Below are 15782 nucleotides of genomic sequence, written 5' to 3'. Positions count from 1 at the left end.
AGTCCTGCCCTGGCGTGAGTGGGCGTGGTGATGCACTGCCTCAGCTCAGTAGAGACACCAGTCTTACCTGTTTGCGCATGCTCAAAGATCGAGAAGTGGATGGGTCTGGTACCAGAAACGCAGATGTGCGCATGCTCAGATGAGCCGCCATCTGTCGTGAGTGACAGTGATGATCCGGTCCCGCCCCCGCTCAGCAGACGGCCCCGCGCGCTCGCCTCGACAGAAAACCACCGTGTGTGGTCAGTGAGGCATTGTGCGGCCGTGTGCATACGCCTGGCAGGTTAGTACTGGTCTAGTGCGGACGAGGGGCGGGCCATCTACCTGCAGACATGCGCAGTGCCGCTCTGCAAGTGCTCCAAGCCTGCATTTCTTCTTTGCATTCTGGGACTTGTATTCCTGAATTTACAATAGGAAACCCACAACTGACCATGAATGTGTTAACTGCTGAAGTTCACTTATAAGGGGGCAGTGCAAACTGGGGTGTTTGCTTGTGCATTATTGCTGTTGAATCATATTTCTTCTAACCTAGAAAGGGAATCGATGGGAGACTGGAGTGGTGAAGTAGAGAGCGCCCTGTAGCCCATACATGTGGAAAGTCCACATGCGCTGGTGCTGCTGCACAGTCTGCAGTCGCTCCTGGGTGTCGGAGAGGAATGACGCAACAACGTCATATACTCTTTTGTAAATAAAGCCTAGCAAATGAAAGGGGCAAGTGCTCTAATAAAGGGCATAGGCTTTAATACTCTTTAATGGCAGACTATTTTCCTGTCGCTCTATGCTTTGATATAAGACAAAGTAGGGCTGTCCCAGGATTTGGTGAGGTGAGGCACCCTAATATTTTTTGCACCAGCCTGGAAAGCATCAATTACCACAATCTCCAATTCCTCAGTGGAATCGGAAACAACTTGTTGTGAAGTACTTGCTTGTGAATGTGAGACCTTGTGATGTCAAGTTGGGATGTAGATGTGTGAATGCTGTATGAGTGTTCTACCTGAGGTCAGTTAAGCCTGGGTGATGGGACCCAGTGGTTGCCTTTCATGTAGCTTCATGTAACTATGCAATAAAGTATATCTAAGAAGCTAAAAAAAGTCTGAAGAAGGTGCTTTTTAACACAACTCTTTGTGTCTCTGTGGTAGTGCTGAAGATGAGCAGAACCACGCATGCCACCAAACGGAGCCAGTAAAAAACAAACTCGATTGGCTAGGAGGTGCACCAAGATAAGATGAGGACAAGTCTCTCCAAATGAAGTGTATGTGAGAGCCATTAGTATCTCACAATCCAGTGCCAAGCATATCCCAAGCGCCCTCACTGTCTATAAACTGTGCATCCGTGCCAATCCTACACAGCACCCTTCCTTGGAGAGGATAGACCCTCCTTTGCCACATAAGTGGTCATTCTTAGGCATTCTACTTTATTTTTCACATTAAGAGTGCATCAAAATTGAAAGAGTACTTGTATTGAAGTCTAAAAACAGAAAAGCCCTTTATTAAAAGGGTGCATTTAAGTATACGACCATGTATGTGGTTCTTGAGTAATTAATATTATGTATAACAAAAATATCTTTTGTGATAGTGCATAAAACATGTGCCTATTGGCGCCCCATGTACTCAAGCTTTGCTTTAAATAACAGCTTATGCTGACACATGTGTTGCACCTGAAATCTGGGAGTCCTGGTGAATTCCACTTAACTATTGCCATTGGTTTTAAAGGGATCCAGTTGCTGTACATCTGTCATGATTTACTGCCCCAGATCTTTTCGGTCGTCATGGAGATTGGCGCCACGTTTGTCTGGTGCCATTTTCCTCCCAACCTGGCACCCCTTTGTTATGTAAGGAAGCGGTTGGCGTGTTCTAGTTTCAGGAGCCCTCCGTAGCCTGTCTCTATTTCTGGTTTTCGCTGACATATCACTGGATGCAGCCTTCGGGAGCTTGCGTCTCAACGCAAGGTATCGTTACCTTGCTCAGCGCTTCTAGTCTTTATTCCTTGCTTCCTAGCCTTGTTCTGCCCTTATTCTTCTTCCCTCTTTTCTGTTCATTCCTGTGTACTATGGACCTCGTTCTGGCCTTCATTTTTTTCCCCCTCGCAATATTTAATTGCTTCCCAAATCTTTCTCCTTCTTGAATTCTGCTGGATTTTGCGTCCGTGGATGCTTTTGGATTACATATGCCCGGTGATCCACTCCACGCACCCATAGGTTTTTCCTCCCATCTGGGAGGTTTTTTTCCTGTGTTTTGGCTTTCTGCTCCGAGGTCACCCAGCCTGTGTAGTTCCTTTAACGGGCAGGGTGGCATCCGGAGAGTCTGGCCCCTTTCTGCGCGACACGCGCTCTACACAGAAGACTTGTTGCAGATTATCTTCAAGCAAGCTGTCTCGGGTGAGCCAAACTGTTGATTCTGACAGTTTGAGACGCCAACAGACAGTAACATCTAAAACAAATTGATCCTGTGCAAGACTTATTACGAGGGATGCAGGAGGTGAATACGGAGGTACAAAACCTGAAGGTGGAAAATGCTGCGATTCGTCAAATGGTTTTGACATGGGACATACTGTCACAATTAAGTCCCGCACTGGGGACAGTGCTAGAGCAGTATGATGGATCTGCAAGAAAATTCCTGAATTCTTGCCTTATTCATTTCACTTTTAAACCACACTTCTATGCTTCAGATAGAACAAAAGTGGGGTTTATAGTTTCTCACTTAACGGGCAAAGCACTCACTTGGGCTACACCTTTAGTTTCTGCTGGAGGTCCTCTGTTGGACAACTGCACCACCTTCCTCTGAACTTTTAAAGCCATGTTTGACCGCCCTGATGTTGTGTATACAGCCCAGGAGAGGTTGTCGGATTTCCAACAAGGCACGCAGCATATGTTGACCTAAGTAACCAAGTTACATCTTTCCTACATTGAATCCCTGTTTCCATTATTCCCATTCAGGTCTTCTCCTCCTTTGAATGTCTGGTCTGCAGGCTCTCTCTCTCTCTCTCTCTCTCGCCTGTCACCTCTCTTACTCTGGTCACATTCTATCGGCCGCCGGCCAGTCCACCCTCTTCCTCTCTGAATAGGCTGACCTGGCCTCTCCTCTCCCCCTCTTCCCAACTCCTCCTGCTGCGGGATCCCCACATCCATCTTGACTTTCCGGATTCTTCAGGACCTTTTCCTCAACCTTTGTGACACACTTTCTCTTTCCATTCTATCCTCTGGTCCAACGCACACTGCTGGCCACACCTTGGATGCTCTCATCTCCACAGAAATCCCACTCTATTCCTCTCACTACCTTAGTATCATGGGCTGATCATTCTCTTCTCTCGTCTCATTTGGCACTCTCTTCTCCTTTAGCAATGGCACACCCTACAACACTTCCTGCCTTCAAAGCCATCCATGAAAAGTGTCAGTGGCTGCATTTGCCTCCACCTACTCTACTCCTGCTACCCCTGTGGCTGACTCCCACCCTGATACAGCCCTCTCTACCTTTTACCATTCCATCTCCAACACTCTTGACATTCTTGATCCTGTCATGAGGGGCCGACTGAAGCCTGCCAAAAAGTGTAACTCTTGGTACTACTCTGATCTGGCTACCCTTAAACGCAAGTGTAGAACTGCAGAACAGAAATGTGGATCTTCAGGTTCACCCTCTGACAAACTGACCTGCCATCTTCTTCAAAGGAAATATAGACTCTGTATCCGCTCCAAGAAAAGAGTCTACATTCAAGCCCGCATCTCTGCGGCATCTAACATGGCTGCACTTCAAAGTCTGCAAGGAATTGGCCAACCCTACAGCAGCCGCATTCTCTACTGCGCCCACCCAGGCCTTTTGCTTGTCCCTGGCTGCACATTTCCCCACCAAAATACAGAACATCCTGTCCTCTCTCTTCTGCTCCCCCTCCTGCACCATCATCTCTTGGGCCCCCTCTGGCCGCCTTCACCCCACTCCATTTCTCTCCTCCCTCTCCCCTGTCACACCAGATGAGGTCTCTAGTCCGGTCTATGACAGCCTCCTCCAAATAGGTGGACCCCTACTCCTCCAAAACCATCAAGGACAATATTGACACTCTCGCGCCAGCCTTGGCCAACCTCTGCAACCTCTTTCATGACTAGAGTTTTCCCCTCTCCTCTGAAGCACTCTCTTGTGCACCCTCTGCTCAAAAAACCCTCTGCCTACCCATATATTCTGGCAAACTACTGCCTGATCTCCTTCACAAACTCCCAGAGAAGATGGCTATCACTCAACTTACCCTCGACACTGAATCTGTTGGTTGCCTCCCTGGCCATCAGTCTGGCTTTAGAGCATCCAGAGGCACGGAAACTGCTCTTCTGAACACCTGTGAAGACCTGCTCTCAAATCTTGACTCTAATGCTCCCTCTGTCCTCATTCTTCTTGACCTCTCTTCTGCTTTCGATATGGTAAACCACAACATCCTGATCACTCGGTCTGTGATACCCTGGACATCACAGATCTGGCCCTGGCATGGCTCTCCGCCTTTCTCTCTGACCAGCTCTCCCAGTTGGAACTCGGGTCCTTTCTCTCCTGCATCACTCTCTCTACTTGTGGTGTCCCCCAGGGATCTATCTTATCCCCCTGGTTCTTCAATATCTACATAGCCCCCTTGGCCCAAAGGATCTCTCCCTTTTACCTCTAACTTTCAGTGTTATGCGGATGGCACGCAGCTCTGTTTCAGGCTACCCTCAGCCTCCTCCTTGCTCATCCCAGACTGTCTATCCGCAATTCAGTCTTGGTGTGCTGCTAACAATCTCTGCCTTAATACCAGTAAAACAGAGATCGTCCTCATTGGGACCCCTGCTCCCACTTTCATACTGGCCGGCCTCCCTTGGCCCTGCACCCTCACCCAACAATGAGGCAAAAAATATAGGGGTCATCTTCAACTCCATTCTCTCCTTCTCTTCTCACCTCTCATACATCCCCAAAAAGTCCCACTACCAACTGCACCTCCTCTGAAGTATTATACCTTTTCTCACTTTCCCCCAGAGGCTCACCACCTCGAGAGTCCTTGTTCTCTCCAGGCTGGACTATTCCAACAGCCTCTTTCTCAATCTTCCTACTTCCACTCTCTGTCCTCTACAACTTATCTAGAACAGAACCGCAAAACGTATCCTTGGCTTCAAGCCCAGGGACCCCATCTCTCTGGCGCTGAACTCCCTCCACTGGCTCCCCATGGCAGCAAGGATCAAGTTCAAGACCCTTTGCATAATCCACAAGGCTTTCTGGTCCCAGGGCACGCACTACCTATAACACTCTCTTCCTAAATCATCTCCCTTTAGAGTCCTCCACTCGTCTGCCAACTCTCTGCGGGTGAGCCACTTTCACAAACAGATTTGGGAGTAGATCCTTATCCTCTGCAGGTGCCTCCCTCTGGAACGGTCTCCCTGCCTCTCTCTGTATTGAGCCGGAGCATCTTAAGTTCCAGAAACTCCTCAAGACGACCCTCTTCTCTTTCTCCTTCTCTCTCCCTCTCCCCTGCTAACATCTGTTCTTTTTCTCTCCACCCTCCCTCCTCCTTATCCTTCTAACTCTGTTCAGTTTCTGCTGACTGGTTGCCTGGTTCACCTCCAGAAATTGCTAATCATTTTATCTACCATGTAAACAAACTGTCTGAGTATTCTCGATATGTCTGTGTGTTATTCCAGGGTTAATGGTCTTCCTTGGTATTGTAAAGAAACCTATTGTGGTAAAATACTTCCTACAAAGCGTCCTTCAGCCAATCCTCAGTCAACGTCGCTAGTAGTTAGCTGTGGATAGAATAAAGGACATGAGCTTGTGCATCTTTGTCCTTTCTATTGACGTTTTGGCAAGTTGAGGTGGATTCAGTTGCCTTCTTCTGGAAATGGATTGGGTACCTCTATTGTGGGAACACCAAACACTGAATTATTATGTACTCATGGTGTGCATATAGACAGATAACAATTGGTGTGTGGGGACGAGAAAGAGGGATGTAGGCCTCCTAGTGGCCTTTTAAAACACTGACCTTGACTGCTCAACCCTGCTGCAGAGTTGTCTAGTGGGGACGAGGGCTGGGTTGTCCTGCTAATTGGAGCGGACCAGATGTGTCCAGTCGCCTGCTGGATTAAATGTTCTCGGTGGTAGCTACCTGGAGTCGTGTGTTCCGGAACTCTGTTTGGAGACAATTATGAAAGGGAAATGAACTACTTAGTATTTTCCCCTGAGGATACTGGTTGTAATGTACGCATAGGTGGTGTACTTCAAATTACTTATGCATATATGATTACCGTCTGGTCGGTAAAGGCATCCACTTCTGTGCAGTAGTGGTTGTCTCCACCTATGTAGAACAGAGAATGATTTGGCCAGAGGGGGGCACAGAGTCGGCAGACTTAGTAATGTGCGCAACCTCCATGCTTGTTGTTGGTGGTGTAATTAAGGTAAAGATGGTTCTAATTTACCTGGATCGGGGGGGGGTATTTTTCTTCATCCAATAGTGTTTCCCCCCGTGCTGACTGCATGCGTTTGATGCACCCATGATGGTGCTGTAAGAGATTTGTGAAATGTAACATCAGGTAAAGTGTGCCCACAGTCGCTATGCAGGGAGTGAAGGGGAAGGGGCATCTAAGATATTTGATGGCTTCTGGTTAGTGTCAAGCGCAACACACCCGTAACAATTGTGTCTTGCCTGCTCTGGTGCATGCTCTTGCGGCGAGACACAGATGTTACATTAGTAAAAGCGGGGCAACTACTCCGCCGCGCATGCATAAGTCTCGGAGCATAGCGACCCTCGGACTACAGAAGGAAGGGTAGCAATTGTTAAGCGGTGTACATGTTCATACATAGTGATATAAATTATGTGTCACTGTTTGTAGATGACTGCCTTATTTATGAGTGGGTGCCCGGTACCAGATTGAGTTGGCTTCTGTGATGTTTAAACTGCAATATTGTAAACACCACGATATACGTTATACTCCTGGCTTGAATGATCAGAGTTTGTGACGGTATGCCGCCTCCCCGTTCTATGTGTGGGGGAGAACAAATGGCGGATTAGGATATCCTCTGTAGGGAATAGACTTGGATGTTGAAAGCATCTCTGTATGGGTCACAATACTGGATTGGGGAAGCGATGATGGTGGCAGTATGAGGACTGCACATTCTGCGTCTGGTTAGGGTCCTGCTACAGTTAGTAAGATGCCCAGGTACTCACATCATTTTGCACCTGCTACCATTAATAGCCAGTTAATACCACTATGAAAGAGCATGGTAAGTGCCTTTCACATGCCTACACAAAAGCCCAAACTGTTGGCATTGCCATTGCTTATTTTACTTGAAGACGGTGTGTCCTGGCAAACATTCTACTTAACTATTTCCACATAGTTTCTACTGGATCCAATTGCTGACCTATAAGATTTATTGTTCATCTCCTGAACTGCTCTGAACGTTTTAGAGGAGAATACTGTCCATTCCATTGCACCGTACAAGCCTTCCTCGCCCTTGCCATATACCTGCGGACGGCGCCATGAAGGCTCCACTCTTTCTCAAGCTACTCACTACGTGTCTTCCTCTCACCACCCTTCAACTACAAGCAAGCTATCCTTCATGCCAAAAGTACTTCCTTCAACGACAACATTTTAAATGCACAATCTAAAACTAAAGAACTCTTTGCCATCCTCTGAGAACTGGAGATTCCAGCACCAGAAGCAGAAGTCTGCATTAAAGTCTCCCAATGGTGTGCTGATATCTAGAATGACAAAATAACCTTACTTCAAACTAAAATTGTAGGCAAAAAAAGAACTGCCCCAACAAATCCCTTCCTCCATCACCACTGCCAATTACAGTACTACCCGCCAATTCGCATCTGATCTTCAGTTTCTCGAATTACGTCAATGCACTTGCACCCTGCTGGAATACGTCACACGGTTTAATCAGTTACCTGCTGCAACACAGTGGCCTGAAAATAAAAAAGCTGCTGTCTTTTACCATGGCTTAAGGAACCCTCTTAAGGATCCTTTGTCTATGGTTCCTGTTGTTCCAAAGACTTATCCACAACTCTTGGAACTCGTTCTTCAGTTATATGCACGCCAGTCTAAATGTAAGTGGGTGCGTCGCTTACCTGCCTTTGAGACAGGACCTTCTTCAGGTAGTATGGCACAGTCCATATTCAAACCCATGCAGATTGGTGGCATACGTCCACCACTTACTCGTGAGGAACGAGAGCGGTGTAGGAATGCTGATCTCTGCTTATATTGTGGAAAGGCTGGCCATTTCATTTGGGAATGTCAAAAATGTCCAAAGAATAAGGCGGAAAAGTCCTAGACTGGGCCTCTCGAGCGAGCCTACTCTTAAAGGGGCTTCTCGGTGCTCTCTTCTTCTTCTTCTTTGTATTTTGAAGTACAAGTTACCCTTGCTTTCCCTGGGCAGGAATCTATTCACACTACTGTAATGGTGGATTCTGGGGCCAACTTCAACTAAATGGATATCTCATTCTCCAAAAGATTTCACGTTCCTACCACTAACACGCCTGTATCAGATCCTGTGGGTCATTTATAATGCGCTTAATACCCACGGATTTCTAAGCGCAGACCCGGGGATCGAACTTGTGTTGCCCCGCGTCATTTTGCTTCCAAGACGAGCACGTTGCTTCTGAATTATCCTGCCGAGACAATTCTATCCCCCGAGATGGTTCAGCTCTGGTTTCCAGGTTGGTCAGGGAACAGACTACGAATCTGCTTATGACTTGCCCGGATGAACACTCCGAAAAACATTACGTTCAAACTCATTGCGTCCCCGCATTTAGGCATTCTTTGGCCTCGCATCCACAACCCCTTTATCTAATGGATTAAGAGGGAGGTTGTGTTTTCTTCTGAGTATTCTTTGACTCATTGCTTCTCCAACCTTCCTTGAAATAACGCTGCTTTGGCCTTAGCCACCAGTTTTCACATGGCTGGGGCAGTGGAATCTATCATAGCACTCGAATACAAGGAGTATGTATGCGGATGTATTTGATAAGGGGAAAGCTGATATACTTCCTCCACATCAACCTTACGATTGAACTAATGAAGAGCGCCGTGCTCCCCAATAATGGGATTTATTCTCTCACAGCCGCAAAAACAGGGTTTTGAAGGACTAGATCGACTCAGTGCTGCACAAGGGGTTTATCCGTCCTTCTAAATCACCCACTGCTTCCTCTTTATTCTTTGTGCCCAAGGAGGGCGATTTGCGGCCTTGCATTGACTGCTGCATGCTGAACAATATTACAATAAAGAATCTACATCCCATCCCCCCTCATTTCAATCTTGCTAAATCAATTACCCTCAGCTGTTATTTTCACCAAACTGGACCTACGAGGTGCCTATAACCTTGTGAGAATGAGAGGGGGATGAGTGGAAAACCTCCTTCTGTACCGTAAATGGGCTATTTGAGTACTTAGTGATACCCTCCGGTTTTTGCAATGCGCCAGCCACTTCACAGCACTTTATGAATGACATTTTATGAGTCGTACTAGATTGATATGTCATACTATATCTTGATGACATATTGATTTTTTTTTCTCCTTCGGTCTATGAACCTATTACCCATGTGCATACTGTCTTACATCGGCTTTGTGATCATTCACTGTTTGCCAAGGCAGAGAAATGTCTTTCATGTCACCCGGGTGGAGTTCTTGGTATATGTGCTTTCTTCGGATGGCATTCACATGAGTGATGCCAAGGCAGTATTACAATGGCCTGTTGCATCCTCCTTGAAGTCTTTGAAATATTTCATAGTCTTAGTTAACTTTTATAGACTCTTTATTCGACACTTCTCTTCGATCTCCCTTCCTTTACCTTCACTCACTAGCACCACAAAACCTTTTCGATGGTCATATGCACGCCAGTCTAAATGTAAATCTAATGAATGAAGAGGCCTTTACATCTGCCCCGGCTTTACAATATTCTAACCCGGAGGCACAATTTGTGGTTGATGGCAGATGCATCTGCTTTCGCTTTGGGAGCTGTAATGTCTCAGACATGTCCCACTATTGATAGACTCCATCCTGCAAGCCCTTTTCTCTCGCAAATTACTACCAGCAGAAATGGCTTACACTGCCACCAAAAAAGAATTATTGGCGGTGAAGGCGGCCTTCATGGAATGGCATAATCACCTGTTAGGCGCTGCCTTTAATGTTCTGGTATACACGGATCCCCGGAATTTGTATATGTTAGCAACTGTTACCTGTACCAATGCTTGACTTTTCCATTGGCATCAGTTCTTCGCCCACATTTAACTTCAAGCTCAAATATCGACCTGGTATTCTGAATGGAAAGGCTGATGCCTTGTCCTGTAGTCTTTACCACCACCCTCGGCAGCCTTCAACCATTCGGTTGTAAGGCCCAAAGCTTTTATTTGTTTATGTAATCTAAGGACCAAGACACACCATTTGAAGATCAGGGAGGTAGAATTACAGTTCTCAGAGGAACTCCCTTTTATGCAAGGTCTCTTGTACTTATCCACGACTAACGTTCAGAATGAAGCCATTAGTCTTTGTCATGACAAACGTTTTTCTGCACATCCTGGGCAGAATAAGACCCAATCCCTACTATTACGTTGGTGTTCGTGGCCTACCCTGCATCATGAAGTTAGGAAATATGTAACTGTGCGATTTGTGCTGTATACAGTGTTCATGATTAAATTAAAATAGTGACTAACTTTTTCAGTTAAACATAAATAACAACATAAATGTTGAATGTTTAAATGTATGTGGGTAAGTGATTAAAAAGGGTTGGGGGGTGCTTAGTAAAGCAGGGAGAATGGGTGGCTTGTAAGGGACCCCCCAAAATAAAAGAGAAATCAATTTGAAAGGTTTTCATAATTTTAATGTCACTGAAAAGGTTTGTCACTATTTTTCTTGTTATAAAGATATGTAACCGATGTGTGCCCAAGGAAAAGCGCAACAAGGGAATCTTACCGGCTTCTTACAGTTGATGCCAGTCCCTGGTACACCATGGACCTTGATATCTATGAATTTCATCGTGGAACTATCTAAAGTAGGGGGCATGTCCACTATATGGTTTGTTGTTGATACATTAAACCAGGTTTGTGCATCTTGTTCCCTGTGTGGGGCTTCCAACTGCTTCTAGTTTGGCCGATCTGTTTTTACGCTTGCCTGAAGGTATCATATTGGATCAAGGGTCCCAATTCCCCCCTCGCTTATTGCAGCAACTTATGTCTCATCTGGGAATCGAGGTGATACTTTCATCCGCCTGTCATCCCCAGACTGACGGTTAGACTGAAAGAGCCATTCAGTTACTAGAGCAGTACATTTGTTGTCTTTGCCTAGAGTATCAGGAATCTTGGCTCTACCTGCTACACATGGCAGAGATTGCCTACAACAACAGTATATGTTCCGCTATAGACACTTACCCCTTTTATGCCATACATGGAAGTCATCCCAGAGCATTCTCCATCTTTCCTCCGGTTTCTACTACGGTTCCTACTGTTACGACATGCTTAAAACTACATGCAGACATTTTTGCTAATGTACAGGCTCACTTGCTTCAAGCCCAGTTACATACTAAGTTTCTTGCTGATAAACACCGAAAATCTGTACCTAGTACTGTATAGGTGACAAGGTTTGGTTATCAACTAAACATCTACCCCTTCAAGGATCTCGAAAACTGATCCCCAAATGTGTGAGTCCCTATCACATTGATAAAGTACTTAATCCAGTATCCACCCGTCTATCTCTGCCTAAACGGTGGAAAATACACCCTGTTTTTCATGTTTCGTTATGGAAGGCCTGTCCTAACAGTCTTCCCTCTCGTCCTGCACCTGTAAGGATGTCTGGAGACGACTGATGTGTTGGATTCTAGGTATTGATATTGATATTTTATTTCTGTCGCGCTCATACACAAGTGTTTCAGAGCGGGAAAAGGCAAGGGAGGGGAACAGGAGAGAACAATACAGCGATCTTACTAGGCCCAGTGACCTTGAGAACGCGCAAGTGCATGGGAGAGGGGGAGGGGAAAATTGCATGGAAGGGGGGAGAAGTGGAAAGTGCGAAGCAGAGGAGAAACGGATAAATAACAATAAAAAATAATAAAGGCAACAAACAGTTTTAGTGCAGCCAACAATTTGCAAGTGTTAGGTTTATGGCAGCAGACATGGTAGGTCTGATAAGTGCAGGAAGAAAAAAGGGGGGGCTGTATGGGTACAGATACAGACCCCAGTGCAAGGGGTGGCCCAGAGGCAGTGCGGGAGGGTGGCAGGGTGAGCAGGAACCTGGGCCCAGAGGACAGAGGGTGGCCAGGTGCACGGTGGTGCCAAGCGAGAACAGATTAGCAAGGGAGAGGGGGAGCGAAGGAAGAAGAAAAGAGGAAGGTCTTGAGGTGCTTCCGGAACCAGAGATGGTTCTCCTGAAAGTTTTAGAGTGGCAGGGAGGCTGTTCCATGGGGAGGCCCCAGCCGAAGACAGAGATCTACCCCCAGCTCGTTTCTTTGAAAAATGACTAACCCTGAGGGAGTTGGAGGTAGAGGAGTGAAGAGCTCGAGAGGGGAGGTATTTGCGGAGGGATAGCTGAAGGTATTTCGGACCTAGGCCCCAAAAACCCTTGTGGACAATACAGAGGGTTTTGAATTTAATCCTTGCATCCACTGGGAGCCAATGGAGAGATTTCAGAGCTGGAGAGATACGATCCCAGGGCTTGAGGCCAAGGACAAGTCTCGCAATCCTGTTCTGGATTAGTTGCAGAGGGCGGAGAGTAGAGGCAGGTAGATTTAGAAAGAGGCTGTTACAATAGTCCAAGCTAGAGAGAACCAGATCTTGGGATACCCTGAGCTTCTAGGGGAAGGAGAATTTTTGACTTTTTAGAGACCTCAGAGATGTGGGCGGAGAAGGAAAGGGGGGAGTCAAAGAAGACCCTGAGGTTCTTAGCCTCGCAGATGGGGGTAGGAGGAGGGCCAAGGGAGGCCGGCTAGAGAGTGAGGGTAAAGGATGATGGTGTGCCGATGAGGGGGATCTCTGTCTTGCTGGCATTCAGACAAATATAATTGGCGGCACACCAATCTTGAATGGCAGTTAGGCAATCGGAGATGAGAGAGGGAGAGGAGGTGGCAGAGGGCAGCCTGAAAATGAGTTGTGTCGTCAGCGTAGCACTGGAAATTTGAGCAGAAAGTGTCAATGCAGTGGGCGAGAGTTGCCAGGTATTGGTTGAGACCCATGGGGAACACCACAGTTAGAGAGGAAGATAGATGAAAGGAAGGACTCAAGTGGGACCTGGGAGGGTCGATCTGAGAGGAAAGAGGTCAGCCAGGCCAGAGCCTGATCAGTGATACCCAGGTTTTCACAGAGACGGTTGAGCAGGATGATATGGTTGACCGCGTCGAAGGCAGAAGAGAGATCGAAGAGGATGAGGACAGAGGGAATGTTAGAGTCAAGGTTGGAGAGCAGATCTTCACGGATGTTCAGGAGAGCAGTTTCCGTGCTTCTGGCAGCTCTGAAGCCAGACTGGTGGTCATGGAGACAGCCAACAGAATTGGAATGAAGGTTAAGCTGAGAGATGGCCAACTTTTCCAGGAGTTTGCCAAGAAAGGAAGAAATGGAAATTGGGCAATAGTTAGCTGGACAAGAAGGATCAGCTTTGGGTTTCTTGAAAAGAGGATGCACAAAGGAGTGTTTCAGAGGGGAGGGGAAGGATCCCGAGGCAAAAGAGTGGTTGCAAAAATCAGCAAGGGCCGGAGCGAGGGTGTCAATGTGGTCCTTGATGGTTTTAGAGGAACATGGATGAACCTGTTTTGACAGGGATTTCATAGATCGGACGTGTCTAGCGACCTCATCTGGGGAGAAAAGAGGAAAGGACGAGAAGGATGGTGGGGGGTGGCTAAAGGAGGGTCAGCAAGCACAGATGGGGAGGGGAGAGGAGGAGTGTGGGTGGAGAGGGTGGACATGATGTCCTGGGCTTTTTTAATTAAGTGAGAGGCAAGGGCATTGCAAAGAGCCTGGGAGGCAACAGGATGGGTAGATACTGTAGCAGGGTTGGCCAGTTGACTCAGTTAGGTGACTTGCCCTGTCCTCCAGAGCCTTATTGGCCATTCACTTTTCAGTCACAAGTCCACGGGTTTAACCTCTCGGATTTCCATCACCCAAGTCCGGGTCACCCTTCAAGATTCCATATAGTTTGAACAACAAAAAGTTCTTATGCTTTAAATAGTAGTTCACTCACTTCCTCAGGCTTCTCATGCCTTTTCACAAGTACCCAATTTGTGTATTCTCAATTTTGCACAGTTCTGCAAAGGCTTCCCTCTGCCAGGATCGAGCCTGTTGGCTTTCCCTCTTGCATTTCATTTTCTACAGTTCTACACAGGCTTCCCTCTGCTGAGCTTTAGTCTTTCTCGTTCCTCGAGGGGGGTACCCTTCCCCACGTTTTATCTAACTCTTTAACTGTCAAAGACTTTCGAAACGGGGAGGATTTTTGCTCTCACCTCCACATGACCACTTTTACCCTCTTTCGATTTTCAATTTCCTTATTCTTTTTTTTGCAATTTATTTATTTAACGTGTTTATAGTTTCAAATAGACTTTTTTACACATTGGACGACATCAGTCAACATCCAATGAAATCAAATAATGACAGTTCTTATGAGTCATTAAGCCGAGCAAATGACCTCTAATTTATCTTAAACTCTTCTGCTTTAAGCACATCATCCAAAAAGTCAATTCCTGCACATGTACGTCCACTCTTTTTGCCTGCTGTGAATAGGCTCCACCATTCGTCAAGAGTCAGAGAGTGCTTCTTATATATACTTGCCCAGATAGAATGTTCTTTTTACTCTCAGCTTTTTACAGCTTGTTTTTTTTTCTTTTCAACAAAAGATTTTATTAGATATTTTCAGGAAAATATACATCAACATCACATGAGGGCGTAATTGCAATAAGGTTCATCCATACACGGGAGATCATTTTCGATTTGTGGGCCTTCTCCAGAGCTAACTCCGTTGCCACTGTTGTGGAGGACTCTCTGATCCAGTGTAGCTTCCACCAGTACTGGGCCCTATGTGAGCCAGTGGGTTGTGGACGGGTGGTGGGTCAGTCCTGGGAATTTCTCTGCATAATCCATGAAGGGGGCCAAGGTGTTTCGGAATGTATTAATGTTTCCCAGGTGCATAGCAGTGATTTTCTCTGATACCACTATGTCCCAGCATTTTTTACACCACATGGGTAACAATGGCCCTTCGGGATGTTTCCACATCCGAGCTATGGAGATTTTGGCGGTCGTGAGGAGGTGGATGATTAGGTTTCCTATCTGGCCTGTTAGTGGGGAAGGACCCCACCCCAGTGTCTCCCAATAATGCTATGCCCGGGTCCCAAGGGTTTGCTAGGCCTGTGATCAGTTTAATTTGTTCCAGCACTACATGCCAGAATTCTCTAGCTTTTGGGCAGGTCCAGAACAGATGAAACAGGGAGCCAGTGGCTGTGCAGCCTCTCCAGCAGCCTGGGGGGATTGCTGGATTGCTTTTGTTCAGTAGTTCGGGTGTTGCGTAATACCGATAGCACACTTTGTATCCCCCCTCTCTGTTAGTAATGCATAAAGTACTTTTGTGCAGTCTTGCCCATAATCTCTCCAAGTCTTCTATTTGTAATGTGCGCCGCAGATTTTTTTCCCAGAAAGGCATGTATTTTTCTTTCCTGTTCGGGTCTGTTCTATCTAGTAATCGATATAGAGTTGCAATTTTCCCCCTGGGCGGAGATGTTGTCAGGGTTCGCTCCAATGCCGTCAGTTCCCTTCCTCCTTTCTCTTTAATAACCCCTGTGATATCCAGTGTCTCAATTGTGCGTAGTGGAATCGCTCAGC

General features: G+C 46.6%; 1 protein-coding gene across 1 annotated transcript in view; it reads left to right on the top strand.

The window, feature by feature from the left end:
• The first annotated feature begins 103 nt into the window (after positions 1–103).
• LOC138453007 (zinc finger protein 850-like) overlaps positions 104–15782 on the top strand; it is a 292011-nt gene continuing 276332 nt past the window's right edge. The window contains exon 1 of the mRNA XM_069605414.1: positions 104–280. The gene's annotated coding sequence lies outside the window, so the exon portion shown is untranslated. The remainder of the gene's footprint in view (positions 281–15782) is intronic.

This window comes from Ambystoma mexicanum, chromosome 4p (genome assembly GCF_040938575.1).
Source record: "Ambystoma mexicanum isolate Mex_15411 chromosome 4p, UKY_AmexF1_1, whole genome shotgun sequence".
NCBI lineage: Eukaryota > Metazoa > Chordata > Amphibia > Caudata > Ambystomatidae > Ambystoma > Ambystoma mexicanum.
This window is presented reverse-complemented; position numbering and strand designations above follow the sequence as displayed.